The sequence below is a fragment of the Polyodon spathula genome, chromosome 15 (genome assembly GCF_017654505.1).
Source record: "Polyodon spathula isolate WHYD16114869_AA chromosome 15, ASM1765450v1, whole genome shotgun sequence".
Classification (NCBI taxonomy): domain Eukaryota; kingdom Metazoa; phylum Chordata; class Actinopteri; order Acipenseriformes; family Polyodontidae; genus Polyodon; species Polyodon spathula.
Window position 1 is genome coordinate 27,382,450 of NC_054548.1, and position 19,592 is coordinate 27,402,041.

The window sequence follows — 19,592 nt, forward strand, 5'->3', positions numbered from 1 at the left end:
GCGCACGAGCACCAGCACCCAGAGCACGGCACTTGCACCAGAGCACCCCGTCTGGAGACAGGTTTTTAGTGTTTATTATTTCGGGACTGCAACCCCTTAGTTTTGTAGCTGGTAATACCCATTGCTGGGTAGAGCCAGCTTTATTATTTGAAACCCAGTTTACGGGCATTAAAGAAACCTGACCGGTAAACTTTGTGTTTTTCCTTTGTTGGAGCACCTCCACTCACCTGTACACTGGAGCACTACAAACCACTTTGCCACAAGGTTTTATTTTTTTTTTAAATGGCTCTTCGTGCGATGATTTAGAGGACAGATCTCAAACCCCAGTTCAATAAAGTATAAAAAATTATCAGGATGTTAACAATAAAAAGAGAAATTAAACAATTTTTTTTTTTTTTTTTTTTTTCGGAACATCACTACAGTACTTAAATAGCATCTATCATGGGTACCTACCAAGAATAAAAAAAAAAAAATCACGTTTGTACTCCAAAATGTATTAAATTAGCAAAGCTAGGAATTAATGTAGTGGTCTCTTATATTATTTCTGACCTCAGTAGCCTACAGAGTTGTTGAACTTGTATGGGCTATCAGTATACTGTATCCCCAATAACAAAAAAATTAACAACTTTCTACTGGCAAGAGCCTTGCACAGTCCCAGTGGGATTCAGAGTATTATTATTATTATTATTATTATTATTATTAGAGCATGGTAGCATTCTATAGATTTTGAAAATGTACTCTACTAAACATTTTGACTGGGTATTTTTATATCATTAACCTAATGTGCTAGATATTAGCTCTGTGTAGACAGAATCTTTCATTTTTATGCATTGGGATTTTACACGTCTACCCCTGCTGGAAGGCTACATTGAATGTTTTCTGTGTTAGCATAAATAACATAAATACTATAACAGGAACAATGTTTAGCCTTCATGCAAACTCAATAGAGATAAACGCTTGTAATCAATACACCCCTGACTTTTCTAAGAACAAATGATATACTGTATCTACTTAATTCTGGTTTACACCAGCAAAGTATTGAACATGAGTTGACCTTTAGGAAATAACAAGAATGTGGGTAGAAAAGGAGAACCCAGAAGTTAATTGCCAACCCATTTTTTAAAGGTCTGCTCATGTTCCAAACATATCACAAATCATAGACATTTCTCATGGTCCAAAGGAAAAAGGCTATTGCTATTATTTTTCTCTTTGTGAATTACTTTCAAGCATGTTCCTATTATTGTAACTGTGAAAAGAACAAACTTGTTAAAAGGGGTTGCTATCACCTAGGGCATGTTAAAAAAAATGGAAACGTAATTAGGCATAACACTGTCACTGCTTTATTTTGCAGTGGCAGCTCATGACCTATTTGACACCCATGACTGAAGACTTCAGTCACAGCAGTAACTAGGGGGGCAAATTGATCAAAATAACATCCTTCCTAGAAGTCAATGAATGAGTGGGGATCTGCAGGGAAGTACCAAATATGAAGGTGTCATTGTAATCAATGTTGGCAATTATATATAGAGGAAACACATTATATCCTATTGGTATAATATGCCATTTAGAATTCTCTGTAAAATTATTGTTTATGATGTTTGTTTCCTGTTTATTCCTTGTCATGTTTGACATACTTGGAATCTTATACCTGTACAAGTCTATAGCCTTTAAAGCCAGTTTCATTTTTGTCACTCGGTTTTTCTCTGCAGTGCTAAAAGTGTGAAATTCGCTTGTACCTCAGATATTTTAAGCAAATACTGTAACAGGGACAGAATGGCTGTCTCCAGTATTTATCTATTTATTGTAATGAATAGTTTCAGGCAGGGTCATTTAAGGTTGGAATTGTTTAAAATTGTAATGATGGGAGGTATAAAATAAATACTGCTTTTAGACTTCCACTTCCTGGGTCATTTCACCTGGAGGGTGAGATTGCCTCATCCCATTCACTGGCTTCTTTTCTGGAATAACGAACTAGTTGCTTCTTGACTCACATACTTTCAGTCAGTCACATACTTTGACCTAGAAGAAACGACCAAGGAAGTAAACCCCTTGGAAGGACAGGTAAGATAGTAGACAAATTCTTAAACCTGGTGTAGTACCAGATTTCTGTTTAAAAATGGAAATACATGTTTGCTGTAACTGCTTGTGCTTCTTTAAGAAACTGCACATTTGAGACCTATGTAGCCAACAGAAGTGCAAAATGAGTGAGATTGATGGAGCTATTGTATTAGCTACAATTTCTTTAAGTATCACCGTTTGTGCCTGGTGTTTGGATTGGCCCTTTGTAGCACACTATACATATTATTTATGTTGTTATAATATTGATAAGGATGTAACGTAAACCTTTGTATTGTTTGGTGGAAAATATGTAAAGTAGCTTGTGCAAGGGGGGAATTTTTGAGAGATATGAATAGACAAGGAAGGCTTCAGCTATGACAGGCGAGAAAGCAAGCAAGGTGTTATGCAAAATGTGAAAGTCTTGAAATGTCTTCCGTGGGGAAAAAAAAGCATGAATTGCACATTAAGCATAATCAAAAACTTAAGAGAGCTCAGCAAAGACAGATCGTTCATTGCAATTATCAAATAGGTTGCAAAGAAAAAGGGGATTTTCATGTGTGGAACCAAACTCATAAATCTGTTTGTCAGACAATACATAACCAGTTTACTAGTGTTTGATATTAAAATAATTAAACCTGTAGTTCAAACTTGGTGGAAAATATGGAAAAGGGTAGTAATGTGAACATAGTCCTTTCAATGAAAACAATACAGTTTACGTTCAAATTAGAACATTTTTTATTAATCTGAAGGACTTAAATTCAATTAACAACTGAAAAAAAAATATGTGTGCATCTGTCCCTTTGAGACTAATACAAATTATTTATCATGTTATTTTTATCTGAAATATACTTGTTAATTAACATTACTGTTAACATTTTATGTCAAAAGCATTTACCAAAAAATAAATGGCCAAGCATTGATTTTCTGTCCTGTCTTTCCTTTGCCCTGAAAATTATCAATCTTCACATCACATTCTTTCATTTTTCAAAATTAAAAAATTGTGTAGCTTTAATTTTTAAATAAGGAAAATGTAAATTAAATATTTTAAACTGATGTGACTTGTCCAACGTGAATCCCGAGGCTGAAAGCTTGTATCCTAGCAACACGCTGACTTTGGCTGTCTACCGTACTAACACTAATATAAGCATACATAATCAATGGGAGACTTCAAATTGTGTTCTAATTGATGCACTGATTCACCAATATGTAATTGAAGCTCAGGAGATTTAAGGACGGATGATCAATAATTGATGTATTGATTAACTGTTACATCTAACAGCCTTTTTCTACTATCTATTGTTTGGTACATGTGCTTGAACCCATACTTAATAGGGTACATTGGACACCACACATATAAAGAGAAGCTATTGGAACACCCTGGTTATCAACACCAACTCATTTGTTTGGTTAAATACATCTTTGCCTGTCTGGTCTTCACTCTCTGATACCAACAATGCACTTGATAGCCCTACTCCCCTCAGTAAAAGCGAGTTGCCAGGAAATAAGAGTACATTTTAAGTGTAGTGATAGATACTTATTCTCCATACAATCTGTCCCTAAGTCTTTACCCGGCTCCAGTATTGATCCAAGCGTGATCTCCCACCATTTTAACTGGCGTCATGTCCAGCTACAATATTCAATCTTAACCCACTTTAGGATACCTCCTGGATTGCTACATAAAAGGCAGCTGTATTCTAACCAAAGGTTGTTTGTCAGTAAAAGTTGTTGTCTGACCCATCATTTTCCCAGCATCAAAATGCCTTATTGTTACTACACTGAAATAAAACTTTACACATTTAGTTAGCTACATAATTTAAACAGAATATTTCTACAAAGCTTGAGCAACAACTCAACTACCAAAAAACATATATAAATACTCAATCTCTTAGTGAACAAGATTCCCTGTATAATACTTTCTCTGTCATGAAAATAAATATGTCAGCTTAAATCTATCTCTTCATGGATCTCTGTACGGTACTGACAAAAACAAAATCAGTATTTTAGCAGCTAGCTTTTCCACATCCTTTTATTGCTAAGAAGTGCAGGGAGCATTCACACAATGGTTAAATCTTATGAAACCCTTTCAAATTGATTGGCTTATGTAACATTATTGAGTGTCTCCTTTTGTCTTAATGAAACAGAAGGGAGTGTGGGTGGTTGTTGGAGTCTTTATGACTAACATAGTACAATTCACACAATAAGACTAATACTCTTTTAATTAGTTCCAAACAGTAATAAAACTATGTTGAATCTGCTACAGCTCATGGTACTGCAGCTACTAGCCAATCAGCTAGCTGCCCAACCCAGTTACAGCACACTGTCCACTGCAAGGAGTTGTATAACAATGGATACAGATTCTGTGAAAACATTCTATTTTGTGTCTCTTTTCTATCACATTTCAGGTGTCTGCCTCTGCTTTCTTTGGATTCTTCAGATGCGCACAGTTCACAGTTTCATCAATCGTCAGTTTTCCTTCCATCGGCGTCCGTTCCTGCAACCTCTCACTGGGTCCTGGATCACACTTCATTCTCCTACTGTGCACTTCCAAGACAGATCAACTCCGTCAAGTCCAGTTCGTTCAACTGTCAAAGATCAACTCTCCTCAACCGGTTTCTCAACCGGTTTTTGAAACAGAGGAGATTTCAAATGCTGACTCATCGTCACATACTCTAGTCTGTCCGGCCGGGTGACTGGTTTACCACAGTGGACTTGTAGGAATAATATTTTCATCTCTCTATTCGTCCAGAGCACAGGAAATACCACCACTTCGCCTTTCAAGGCAGCATTTACGAGTTTTCTGTGCTACCGTTTGGCCTCTCCCTGGCTCCCCATACGTTCTGACAGTGTGTCTTGCGTGCTCGGCGCCCTGCGCTGGTGGAGGACGACCTCTCACCTGTGCCAAGGGGTCCGAATGGGAGTGGTTTCCAACCGCGGTGTAGTGACGACAGATGCTCGGGTTGGGGTGCAGTCTGTAAAAGCAGAAGAGTCAGCGGGTCCAGGTTGGGCCGCTGGACGTCCCTGCATATCAATATGCTGGAGTTTCCTACCTGTGGTGCGCAACAAACATGTATTGATCTGCACGGACAGCACATCATTGGTGGTGTATGTCAACCACCAGGGTGGCTTTCGGTCCACAGGGCTGAATAGTCTCGCCTTCAGGCTTTTGACTTGGGCCCAAAGGAATCTGCTGTCCCTTTGGGCGACGCATGTCCTGGCTGTGGCAATTGGGCGGTGGACCTCCTCTTGAGGGAGGTTCTGCTCCCGTTGGAGTGGCAGCTCCACCCGCATGTGATGAAGCACATTTGGGAACGGTTAGGGAAGGTGCAGGTCGATCACTTCACCTCGGTGGAGACGACACACTGCCCCCTGTGGTACTCCCTCCATAGCTTCGGCGGTCCATTTGGTGTCGAAGACCTAGCCCATGTATGGCCCAGAGTGATCCTTTTACAAACAAGAAAAGAGACTACATGCGGTAAAATGTGCCTGGTAGCCGATGGCATCACGCCGCGTATGTGTATCCCAGCTTTAAGGGAGTGGCATGTGCTGTACTTCTAGTTTTTTTTCATTTTAATATTATGGTCATGCAAGTCTGTAATGTATCTACAGGTGAACTGTACTGACTCAGTAGTCAGTGCTATAAGCTGGATGGGCTTCTTTTCCTTTTGACAACTAACCATAATGGTCAGTTCCAGGTGGATCTTAGACGAAACTTTTAAAACAGTAACTCATTTGAGGCTAGATCAGTTTCTAAAGGTTTTAAACTTAAACAATCAAAATTGATATTAGAATAGTTTTTTTAATAATACATAAGTTAATGATGATATTTCTGAATAGGACTACATACACTATTAAAGAACAGTTGGGAAATTAGAATGAAGGCACCTTGCAAGAAATTTGCATCCACAAACCATATTGGTAAAATAGAGCAATTAGCCGCTAAGTATATGCTTCTGACCACCCACACTGTACATACAGATGGTACCGTGTAAAGAGTATTGAGTGCCAAATGTTCATTATAATACTTTCTCTGCTCTTCTGCATGTGAACCTTTACCAACTGTTCACATTCTATAAATCCAGAGCAGGGAAACAGTCATGACATCAATCAATCAATCAATCAATCAATCAATCTTCACAATAAATTGTCACAGGGCGCTTCACAACCGAACAAAACAGCAATTGTTTGGTGAGCACAAAAAACAATCAACAATAAATATAAAAATATAAAACTATACAGATAAAATGCAATACAATACAAAGTAACAACATTTAAAATATGAAGATTATAAAAATATATCTTCAATCCGGTTTTAAAAACCGCTACAGTTGGTGCCTCCCTTACAGAAACTGGCAGTTGATTCCATAGCTCGGGAGCACTAAAGCCAAATGCTCTACCTCCTGTGTTCTTTTTAAAAATCTTAGGGACAATAAGCAGTCCTGCGTCCTGGGATCGCAGTGGTCATATAGGTGTGTATGGAATTAAAATATCATTTAAATATGAGTGAGCTAAACCATTTAATGCTTTATATGTAATAAGCATAACCTTAAAATCAACCCTGAACTTTACAGGGAGCCAGTGTAGGGCTGCCAGTACCAGGGTAATGTGATCATATCTCGTGCTTCTTGACCCTGACAGCAATGTTCTACAAACGCTGCAGTCGAGATAAGAATGATTTGGGAATATCAAAGAACAGAGTAGTGCAGTAATCAAGTTTGGATGTTATAAAAGCATGAATCAACCTCTCTGCATTTAGCATGGAGAGAAAGTGCCTTAGCTTAGCAATGTTTATTACTCGAAAAACGGATACTTTGGTCATCCTTCTAATATAAGGTTCATTTCAGACCTTAACTTGAATGGAAAGCTGGCAAAAACATCCTAATAGCCTTACCTCTGTTTTATCAGAGTTTAATAATAAATAATTGTTTGACATCCATTGTTTAATATCAGCAAGACAGGTAGTAAGGATATTTGCAATTGAGGCGTCACCTGGTTTAAGGGATAAATATAATTGAGTGTTGTCTGCATAGCAATGGAAATTGACGTCATGTCTCCTGATAACATCACCCAACGGCAGCATGTAGAGGGAGAACAAAATTGGCCCAAAAATGGAGCCTTATGCAATACCACATTTAACTTCTGATAAAGCAGAGGAATCTTCGTCATTTTTAACATATTGAAAAATATTTGAAAGATAGGATTTAAGCCAACGCAAGACATTACCTGACAATCCAACGAGATTTTCAAGACGTGAAATCAGAATTGAATGGTCAATGGTATCAAAAGCCGCACTTAAATCCAGAAGAATAAGAACAGAGGGCGAACCCTTGTCAAAAGACATCAGCACATCATTTACCACTCTGATAAGAGAAGACTGAGTACAGTGTCCAGGTCGAAAGCCTGACTGAACTTGTTGGATGTGTTCAGTTGTTTAGCCACTGCTCTCTCTAGAACTTTGGATAAAACAGGGAGGTTTGAGACAGGTCTATAATTATTAAGAACATTTGGATCTAGAGTTGTTTTTTTTTTTAAGCAGAGGCTTTATTACAACAACTTTAAAGGCATTGTTGACAAACCATGGTATCTATTTTAGAAAATACTTCTTTACATAATTTAGTGGGAATAGCGTCAAGGGCACATGTAATTGATTTTGTCCTATTAATTCAGTTAGATCAAGTTGGTTAATAAGAGCAAAAGATACAAAGGCTTGATTTGCTTTAGTATGGTCTGGGTAACTAGTTTTACCAGTATAGCAGAATGTTTCATCTAGGTTGAGTGTGTTATTTGATATCTGATTTCTTATTTTAATATTTTTATTGTTAAAATGATCCATGAAGTCATCACAGCCCGCTGTAGTTTGGGTATTTACGGTAGACTCCTGTTTATTTGTTAGTTTTGCAATTGTTTCAAAGAGAAAGCGAGGATTATTTTTATTTATTTCTATCAAAGTTGAGTAATATTATGATCTAGCTAAAGTCAGAGCAGCCTTATATTTAATCATCTTTCCAGGCAACATAAAAAAAAAAACCTGTAGTTTGGTATTTTTCCATTTATCTTCTAACTTACGACATGCATGTTTAAGCTTTCGAGTTGTATCATTGAACCACAGGGATGATCTTTTGAAAGCTACTTTTGTTTTAAGAGGTGCCACAGTATCTAAGATGCTACCAAGGGTGGAGTTGTAGCTGTTCACCAATTCATTGACTGATCCTGAATGAATAGGTGCTCAAGTGGATAAAGCTTCCAAGAATTCTTTGGTAGTGGAGGTGTTTTATTACAGTATTCTAGGGGTTTTATTGGGCTAGGTATTACCAGTTCCATAATAATAGCAAAATGGTCCGAGATTGCAAGATCACAAATTTTGAATGTCAAGACCACGGGTGATAATTAGATCAAGTGTATGGCCATGGATGTGAGTCGGGCCTGATACATGTTGAACATAACCAACAGAATCAAGCAAACTCATAAAGTCCTTTCCGAGAGGCTCTCCATCTATATCAACATGCACATTGAAGTCACCTAGAACCACAATTCTATCATGCCTGACAGCAAGCATCGATAAGAGTTCACCAAACTGAGACAGGAAGAGAAAGTTGGGTTTAGGAGGGCTGTAGTGCATGCTTTCTGATAAAAGGAGAAACCAGACGGACAAGCCTATATTATCATCTTGTTTTAACCAAGTCTCAACTAACATTAGAATATCCAACTTTGTTTCCAAAATGACATCGTTAATTAACTGAGTATTGTTACCAAGAGATCTTGTATTGAATAATGCTAACTTGAGAGAGGTTAGTGCTGGGCTACTGGAATTGCCCCTTGCTGAGGTTTTAGTTTTGATTAGGTTTGCAATACAAGACACTCTTGAAGAAGTTGGTAGTTTACAATGAGGGACATGTATTATCTCTAAATTATATTTAGCTGGTGAATTGACATGACACTGAAGCATATCCAATGGAAGGTTGACATAAAGTAGAGTACATTGGTTATGGTACATAAACAACACCCAGTTATTCTGCAACTAGTATGGGAATGAACCTTGTCATCTATAAATAAGAAAACTTGATACTGGAGATATTCTCTCTGCATACAGCCCCTGGCATGACATTCTAACACACACATATACTGTAGGTCAGTGACATCTTTGTAAGCATAAACCTTTGCACAAGATCAAACCCAGTTAACTGTTATTATTTAGGCTAACTTAAGATTTTTCACATCAGGAGGAACACATAATGGGCAGAATTTTCAAAAGTTTGTAAATGGTAACTCCAGTGTTAATCAAGAAATCAGTATGTAGCATTGGTTTTGGCATTTTCAAGAAGTTGTTGCGCCTAGTTTGTTATTAAATAATTAACTATTAATTTTGTTTGCATGGGAATTTAAAAGTCAACCCATGTTAATTGACATTATTTATCAGGAGTTAATTTGCACTTGGAAAAACAGTTGTGGCAGGGCTTTGGGTTTTCTAAATAAACTATGGTTTTTGGTTGGGTTGTAAATAATAATGGGTTTAATTTGTTTAATTGGAGATTAGACCTACCTGCTTGCCTAATTAAAATTAATGTGCAGCAGGTTGACAGGGGGAATTGAACAATTGACAATCAATTAACCCTGTTCACCTGCCTTGGTGCTTTGCCAGCACAGCCTGCAAGTGAAGGAGGAGAACCCTCACATTGCGTGTGGACCCAGGGTGAGCACGATCCCTGTGTGGTTAACCAGGATTGTGGACTTTATGATAGGGATTATTTTAGGGGATTTTTAGGAAGAAGATTACTGGTGAGGGACCTCTCTGTGTAGCAGGAGTAGTGCATGACCTGAGCTTGGCCACCTTTTATTTCTTAGCTGTTTTTGAACTGTGTTTTGTTTTTCATTTTTGTTATTCATGTATCCTCCGGTCCTAGGGCTACCATTGCTGGTACCCTAGAGGTGGCCACCAACACTTCAACTGCTTAAATAAATAAAACCTGGACAACTGAGCATCAAATAAAAACCCACTGTGTCTTTCACGTTTCTCAGTGGATACCCACACCGTAACAATACACCACTGTCACAACAGGGTTTTAATTAACAAAAAAATATTGAGAGGAACAGTATTTCCTTGTACAAGTTAGAAAAACTTGTTTGAAACTACCAAGAGTCTCTATACAGCTCTAAGAGTTTTGCTGTTTTCACCACGTTGCAGTAGCAAAACTAAATAACTTAGAATTACCGTCTGTACCAGTACCAAAAGTATGAAACTTTCTTACCTCAAATTTGAAAAAAAAAAACCTAAATACCTCTTATATACAATGAGATATAAGTCGTCAAACTAAGGTGAAATTGTTATTCTCCTTCTTCTTCTTCCTCGTCCGGTTACTTTTTAGTTTTTTAAGAGTGTGTAGCGACTTTTCAAACAGAAAAGCTAAATAACTGGACATATACCAATCATGTGATTCCATGATTCAACGTCAAAATCAACTAGGGAATGCAAGTAGTTTGATGTCCACACCATTTATATTAAATTTATTTATGTTTTAAAACAGCACATATCGCACAAAAAATAAATAAATAAATAAAAAAATTAAAAAATTACCATTGTTAGAACTTGCAACATGATATCCTTGAAGAGTATAAGGCCTTAGCCCACTGCACCACTGCACTGTTGTTGAAATGCATTCATTATTTAAGCTTACATCCAAGTCTGACCAGCTTTCACTGCAAACCTGAAGGTTCTGCTTGATTCTAGAAATGCTCTATTTCCTATTTGAAAATATCTAGTTTCCTGTTTGGTAGATACTGTACCATATAATGGAATTGTACACAAGAGTGGCATGTAGCTTTCTTGTCTAAATCTCTGATCTCTGATAAATTGTTGTTCCTCATTTAATTCAAAATAAATAAAGGAATAATTTATTAGGAAGAAATAAATAAATAATTTAAAAAATGCATAGAGGAATAAATATATTTAGAAATAATTGTATACATAAATTAATAAATAGCAAGCCAGAAAAATATGTCATATTAATTGATTTGGCTGATGCTGTTGTCCAGAGCAATTGACATTTGCATACCTATACAAAAAGTATGTTTCATGTACAGCAAAAAAAAAAAAAAATACGCACGCACGCACGCACGCACGCACGCACGCACGCACGCACGCACGCACGCACGCACGCACGCACGCACCATTAATGTTTCTTCATTTGTAGCATATGTGGAGTGGTGGTTAGTTCACTGTGTTCTTGCCTGGAAGGTTGTGAGTTCCATCCCTGGTGGGGGGCACACTGCTGCTTTAGCTAGATTGGTCCAATAAAAAACCCACACTGTATAAATGAGTAATGTGGAGGGGGGAATAACACCACCATTATAAGTTACCCTGGATAAGGTTGTCTCCTAAGAAATATAATAATAATTTTCAGGCCTGGTTGGTATAGGATGGGAGATTGCCTGCCAATACCAGGTACTTTAAACTTTTCTTTGGAGTTTAACTCAGTGGTGTATTCGAGGGTATAAGCATGTAAACAGTGTTTAACCACTTTGAATTTTGGCAATATATCGTTTACCCACTTCTCATATTAGGGATTGAGTTTAACCACTTCTACTCTCCTGTGATGTGCAAATCCTGTGTTACAGATTTTAATGGCGAGTGTCTGTGTTGTGTTCAGAGAATGTGAGTGGAGCGAAGCGGTGACAATTCCACTCACATCTCATAATATCCTCGTCTCTTTCTTTGCTCTGCTCAGCTTTCTTTCATTCCACTCCACTCCTTGTGATTCATCCTCCTTTCTCCCGCTCCAGACAAAATGGTATTAAAACAGATATATAATAATAAGTGAATAAAATAGCTGTTTTTCCACCATCGTGTTGCCGATTGCAGATGAAAAGATGCAATGTGTACATTTAGAAAGGAATGCCATTTAATTGTCCTTATTAATCACATACCTTGATCCAAGTAAAAAAAAAAAAAATCCCCAGCTATGACCAGCGAAGAAAAAAAGTCGACATAAAGTGCTCAGAGAAGTTATCTAATTGAATTCGAAGACACTTTCTCATTATTATTGTTTGGTACTGAAAACATGCATACATTTCAAACTTTGCATATGATCAAATTAGCTTCATATAGGGCTTATCTGTATCCAAATATCTCACAGGGAGCTCAAAGCAACCCACGAACACATATGAGTGAGTCGACGGGACTGAACTATCCTTAATTTAAGAGTGCAGAAAATATAAACCGTGATCACAACGCTGTATGGTGCATAACCATAGAACTGTATAAGAACAAGAACCGCAGACGATGGACACACACACACACACACACGGATGACGTTTCTCACATTTTTATATGGCACAAATGCAGCTCCACAATTAGGAAAAAAAAAAAAAAAAATATATATATATATATATATATATATATATATATATATATATATATATATATGACTATATGAAGGAAGAGTTTAGATGCAAAACACGATATGTGCTATTCGCACCAAAACTGAGCTAAAAGCAGGATCATTCATCTCACAGTGCCTACTTTCTGATGCTCAGTGTCATTTGTCCTCAAAACACTATATACACCATGTTAAATACAAATGATTGTTTCTTTCCATAACTCCGACATATCCAGTGAGCCAATCGGCGTGCAGTATCACAGTCGTGTGACTCTATTATGGCAGTGCCTAAGAGGAGTATATTAACGTATTTAATCTTGTAAATTGTGATTTTATGATTAAATTATGAATAATTTTTAAAAAATGCCATGAAGTAAATTTTCTAACAGGGTGTAGCAATGGTGAACAAGCTTTCACAAATAATGCTTAGAAAACAGTCACACGATCAGAACTGTGAAACCTTCCATCATCTCCCTTGCAATGCTAACCCCACTTAATGGTGTTTTACTTTTGTGTTCTCCCTCTGTGCAGGATGTGAAGTTTATCATTTGAATTTACTGAAACTCGTAAGTCTAAAGTTGTTTTACCAGAATGTGTAGATTTATACTTGGTTACGACCGTAACTGAAGATGTCATTAGTAAAGGGGACCGGTTTTACTAACAAGGTCAAACAATGGGTCACGTTTGACTAAACATTTTAAAACTAATAAAAAAGCAATTGCCATAATGAACACTATCGTAGTATGTTGCTTAAAACATAATAACACAATATTCATAATAAAGTTGAGTACTTATTTATTAACAGTAACACGTTTAACCCTTTGCGGTCCTATGTCGGACTAGGTCCGACATTACAATTTTCCCTTTCCGGTCCGATCAAAAAGACATCAAGTACAGGTCTCTAGTCGTTTTTTCTCTGGAAGAAACAGAGAAAAACTTTCAATGGCCAAGTGAGACCGATGGGAGCCGAGAGAAGCCGAAAAAAGGGGAGGATCTGAGTATTACACAAATTGCTCCTGCACTACAGAGATAACACAGACATAAACAAACAAGATAACTGCTTCCACATCTAGCGCTCAAAGAATATAACTGACATTTTACAAGCTAATAAAATAATGACTTGGGTTGCATTATTGAGGAGTTTGGTGATAAAACGAGTGATCAGGAGATGATTTATCAGTATGCATGACTACGAAGAGGTATTTGATAAATACAGAGAAGGGGGGGGTGGGGGGGCGGGTCTGGAGTCCATTTTGTCTGGAGTATTGAGTGTCCTGTTGACATGCAGTTCCTCTTACTTTTAAACAGCGCATGAGAAATAAATTGGACCTGACGAGCCTGATAGGTCCTGAATAAATGGACCGCAAATGGTTAAAGCCTGGAACTCCCTGTCTGTAGTTTGGTTTTATTTACATTATCATCAGCATATTTTAAGTGATTGAAAGCTGAAATTACTTTTTTAAAAACACACTTTTCTGATACCAGTACAGTATTGGTGAGCGATAATCAGTTTGTTTGAAAACCAGGCTTTAATCACTGATAATAGGTGCACAGGCGATTATTCCATGACCGCTGCGGGGCTCAAGCACCAATGGGGGAAAATAAGATCCTGCACAGTGCAAATAAATCACCTGTTCTGTCAAATTATAGTTTGGATGCTTCACAAGCAGTACTGTTATTACAGTGTTAAAAATATATAATCCATTTATACAAAGTCTACCAGCTTTCTTGAAAAGATCTGCAGTTCCCTTATTTTTCTTTTGTATTTGTTTTGCTCTCATTAGTATCTATAGAAGATACATGTGACAGTGTGCTGGGTGTGTTGGTCAAACAGACATCACAGAGTCATGGGTACAGGTGCAAATATTCCCAATACCAACAATGGTACAGGGTGTACTTTATTAATGGGGAACACAGTCCAAAGCAACAAAAAATACAAATCATAAGTCCCAGTAGAGCAAGTCCCTCTCAACTCTTTGGTGGGGTGGTGGAAAGTGCAGGTGCTCAGGTGCTGGCAGTAGTGTGACAGCTCCTTGGCGTGACGGATCATTCTGACACCTAATGTGGAATCCATTTATTTATTCAGGAAAGCACTATAAAAAATTATCATTTATCAAAAATAGGAAATTATATATATACATATATATATATACACACATATATATATATACACACACATATATATATATATATATATATATATATATATATATATATATATATATATATATATATATATATATATATATATATATATATATATATAGTGTGATGTATTGTGACTTTTTCAGCCGGAGTCCGTGTTGTTCTTTCAAACAGGTGTCTGTCTCTTTAATTATTACACGATACAATGGAAGTGCTCTTTAAACACTGTGGCGTACGTTTATTAGCAAACTGATATTTCAAACAAACAAAAACACAAAACAAAACCTAGCCCTTCTTTAGGTGCTAACTAAACTGGTTAATAGTAGTGCTATCTAATGCAGGGCAGGGTAAGCCTGTTCCCCTGTTTAAATTAATTCCATAAATCACCTAATCCAAATCACATTCAAGCACTTCTTTGTCAGAACCCGTACCTTTGTTTCGTTAACAGAAAACTCTTTCTTTGTCCGACACACCTTTCCACTGTTCAGTTTCTTTCCTCTCTCTCCACTTCAACCCTCTCCCCTGAACACACCAACTGAAACCTTTTTAACCCCAACTTGATCACTCGCATCTGATCAGCATTTGCCCATTAACTATACAATTAAGCAATTGTTACATTTGTCATCATACAATGTGTGTGGCTATCCCCAGGGTCCTAAAGCCTCCAAATTGGCGTTTGTTACATACACATCATCACAATATATATATATATATATATATATATATATATATATATATATATATATATATATATATATATATATATATACCATTAATAAAGTGCCATGTCAATCACTTGAATATAAAAAAATAAAAGCTTTTTTTTAAAAATGCAATTCTCAAGTACAAAACATAAAAGTGCCTAATTGTGGTTTGAACTGGAAAATGAATGGTTACCATAATGGAAAATACTGTAAAGTGACTGCATCTGTATTTCAATTTTTTTTTATATAACTCTTTTGCCCAAAATCTGAGGTCGAGCATATGTTTAAGAAAAATAAAACCGTGCTCATTTCTTCTCAGTGCTGTGAAGGAGCGGGCTGGAAACGTCCGCTCAAGGAACTACACCGCTCCTCTCCCCCGCTTGATATACAGTTGGCTCGCTCAACTCCGCTCACACTCTGGGTGTTTCTGCGTGTGAGACTGACAGATGTGACCTCAGTCAGAACTGTGGCGCAAGCAGGGGGGGGCTTGGCCATTGGACAGAGTGTTCTTTGTGTGTGTGTGTTCTGTGATTGGTTGTTTATGTTCTGTTAATTTTCGTTGTTAGGCATGCAGGATTTGCATGGCAGTGCTAGTAGCCTTCATCCTAGCCCGCAAAAGGACGGTCACAGAATTGTTCCCGTAAAGTGCACCACTTGGTCTGTGATTTTTCATGTGAACAGCACCTGAGAGTGGAAATAGCTGTAACGGGGAGGGGGGGCCCTTGTTTGACTGAGGGACAATAACAATGTGTCTGTTCATGTTTATCTGTTTTTATCTTGTTTGTTCAACTCCACCAAACAGGGGCATTTACCCACTTTTTTTATTTTTTATTTACCACTACACCACTGGTTTTACTTGTTTACAATAACAAATAGTAGATTAAACAGCAAAAATGAGCTGATTTACTTTTAATTTAGTGATGCCGGCAACTTTGCTCGTCTTAAAAAATTCCAGCTCACTGCGCTCGCCTTAAAAAAAAAGTTCCCTGGTTGCTGCACTCGGCAGCTCCTCACTACTATTCTCTCCTAGCAGAACTTTTCATCTCTGATTCCATTACAGTAAACCATGCTGGTCCAGTATGCTGCTCTTTCACTTTCTATAAGGCACCTGAGACGCACTGTTATGATTGATTTTATTAATTGCTATTTAAATAATTGCATAAGATAAGTTATAAATATATTTATTTCACGCTTCCACCCGCTGTTTATTTGCATTTGGATCATTCCAGACACCACCTGATATCTGAGCGCAACACGCTCAGCAATGCATTAGCGACCGTTGGTTAAAAAAATAAATGAAACGGACACATTTGTTCTATATGGTAGGCTGTTAGGTAGATGACAGATATTGTGAAGGTGGCTCTTTTGATAAAAAATAAATGAATAAGTAACAGTAATAATTGCCTATTTATTTTTAATATTAACTTTTAAATATTTAGCCATGCTGTTTTGAGAATAGGCCTATGCACTGTATATCTTGGTGGTAATATACAGCTCTGGAAAAAATTAAGAGACCACTGCAAAATTATCAGTTTCTCTAGTTTTACTATTTATAGGTATGTGTTTGGGTAAAATGAACATTTTTGTTTTATTCTATAAACTATTGACAACATTTCTCCAAATTCCAAATAAAAATATTGTCATCATTTAGAGCATTTATTTGCAGAAAATGACAACTGGTCAAAATAACAAAAAAGATGCAGTGTTGTCAGACCTCGAATAATGCAAAGAAAATAAGTTCATATTCATTTTAAAACAACACAATACTAATGTTTTAACTTAGGAAGAGTTCAGAATTCAATATTTGGTGGAATAACCCTGATTTTCAATCACAGCTTTCATGCATCTTGGCATGCTCTCCACCAGTCTTTCACATTGATGTTGGGTGACTTTATGCCACTCCTGGTGCAAAAATGAAAGCAGCTCGGCTTTGTTTGATGTCTTGTGACCATCCATCTTCCTCTTGATCACATTCCAGAGTTTTTCAATGGGGTTCAGGTCTGGAGATTGGGCTGGCCATGACAGGGTTTTGATCTGGTGGTCCTCCATCCACACCTTGATTGACCTGGCTGTGTGGCATGGAGCATTGTCTTGCTGGAAAAACCAATCCTCAGAGTTGGGGAACATTGTCAGAGCAGAAGGAAGCAAGTTTTCTTCCAGGACAACCTTGTACTTGGCTTGATTCATGCGTCCTTCACAAAGACAAATCTGCCCCATTCCAGCCTTGCTGAAGCACCTCCAGATGAGTCCAATTTTCAGCTTTGCCCAACACCTGGTCATCTGGTTAGATGGAGACCTGGAGAGGCCTACAAGCCACAGTGTCTCGCACCCACTGTGAAATGTGGTGGAGGATCAGTGATGATCTGGGGGTGCTTCAGCAAGGCTGGAATCGGGCAGCTTTGGCATGAATCAAGCCAAGTACAAGGTTGTCCTGGAAGAAAACTTGCTTCCTTCTGCTCTGACAATGTTCCCCAACTCTGAGGATTGGTTTTTCCAGCAGGACAATGCTCTATGCCACACAGCCAGGTCAATCAAGGTGTGGATGGAGGACCACCAGATCAAGACCCTGTCATGGCCAGCCCAATCTCCAGACCTGAACCCCATTGAAAACCTTTGGAATGTGATCAAGAGGAAGATGGATGGTCACTAGCCATCAAACAAAGCCGAGCTGCTTGAATTTTTGCACCAGGAGTGGCATAAAGTCACCCAACATCAATGTGAAAGACTGGTGGAGAGCACGCCAAGACGCATGAAAGCTGTAATTGAAAATTAGGGTTATTCCACCAAATATTGATTTCTGAACTCTTCCTAAGTTAAAACATTAGTATTACGTTGTTTTAAAATGAATATGAACTTATTTTCTTTGCATTATTCGAGGTCTGACAACACTGCATCTTTTTTTGTTATTTTGACCAGTTGTCATTTTCTGCAAATAAATGCTCTAAATGACAATATTTTTATTTGGAATTTGGGAGAAATGTTGTCAGTAGTTTATAGAATAAAACAAAAATGTTCATTTTACCCAAACACATACCTATAAATGGTAAAACCAGAGAAACTAATAATTTTGCAGTGGTCTCTTAATTTTTTCCAGAGCTGTATTTGTTTTAATTAGTCATGACCCAGTGGAATCAATATACTCTCCCCGAGAAAAATATTCTTGATAACACCGTGACCTGCAATGCCTGGATTGTTTTGCTGGATTTATAAAATATTCAGAATGAAATCCACCCATTGAGGAATACCGTCGTGCAACTGTCTGTAACACAAACCAGCAGAATCAGTATCACAATGAGCCACAGGCTATAGTGATGGTTTTCTGCATGAGTTGTTAATTATGTTATTAATTGTAAGCTTTACATTATGTATATGTGTGTCTTTTATAGTAAAAATTTTTTTAATCATTATGTTTAAATTATGTGTGAATGTGTTTTTATAGTCATTTTAATGTGTTTACTAATGCAGTTGCTTTAATTGCTTTTATATTCAGTTTCTATACAGTATTTTGTAAGTTTCAAGTTCTTTCATTTCCCATCAGCAAAACCAGCTACCTGCAGTTTTGCATAGCCTAAGACGACAGTCAGAGATAGATGTCTGAGCTAAATGCCAAAAGGCAGAAGATTAGCAGAGATAGTGTCAGATGGGGGAGGGGAATTGAAAGACAAGATGGATGTGCCCTGCTAGCTACAACATGATATGCAAGCCCCCCATTTCCCCCGCAGAGGGATACGCAATGATAGAATGGAGAGCTCAATCACTGGCAGAAGTAAGACAGATGGGAGTGGAGTCAACAATTGTTTACAAAGGTATAAATACCCAACATTGTAAAGTTTTCTCAATCTTTTCATCTCTTTCGAATTGACTCAATGGATACCTGTGCATTCTGATACAAACATACGCACTGAGCTGTACTGAGGTCTTGTCCAAAGTGAGTTTAAATCTTGTGCTTATAAGGTTGTATTGAAGGTATACCTTTCTTGTATATAAAGTGTTTTTAATCAAAAACCATTTGTCAGCTTAATTTTTTCACTACAATGCTAGACCTCCAACAGCAGTAGGAACAACATCATTGGGACCAACAGCTAAACAAACAAACTCAACAATAGGAAAATTACATGTCACTTATTCACAAACAGCCAGATCTTCAGGAAACACTGAGCAAACTGCCCCCACCAGAACAACCCTTGCCAGATGACTTGGAGCTCCACATCCTGGTATGCAGTGCACCAGCAAAGTCCAAAACTGTTGGGGGAGACATTGTGGATGTCAATAAAGTGTATAATGCTTTACAGAAGTTGAATCCTTTCTAAAAATA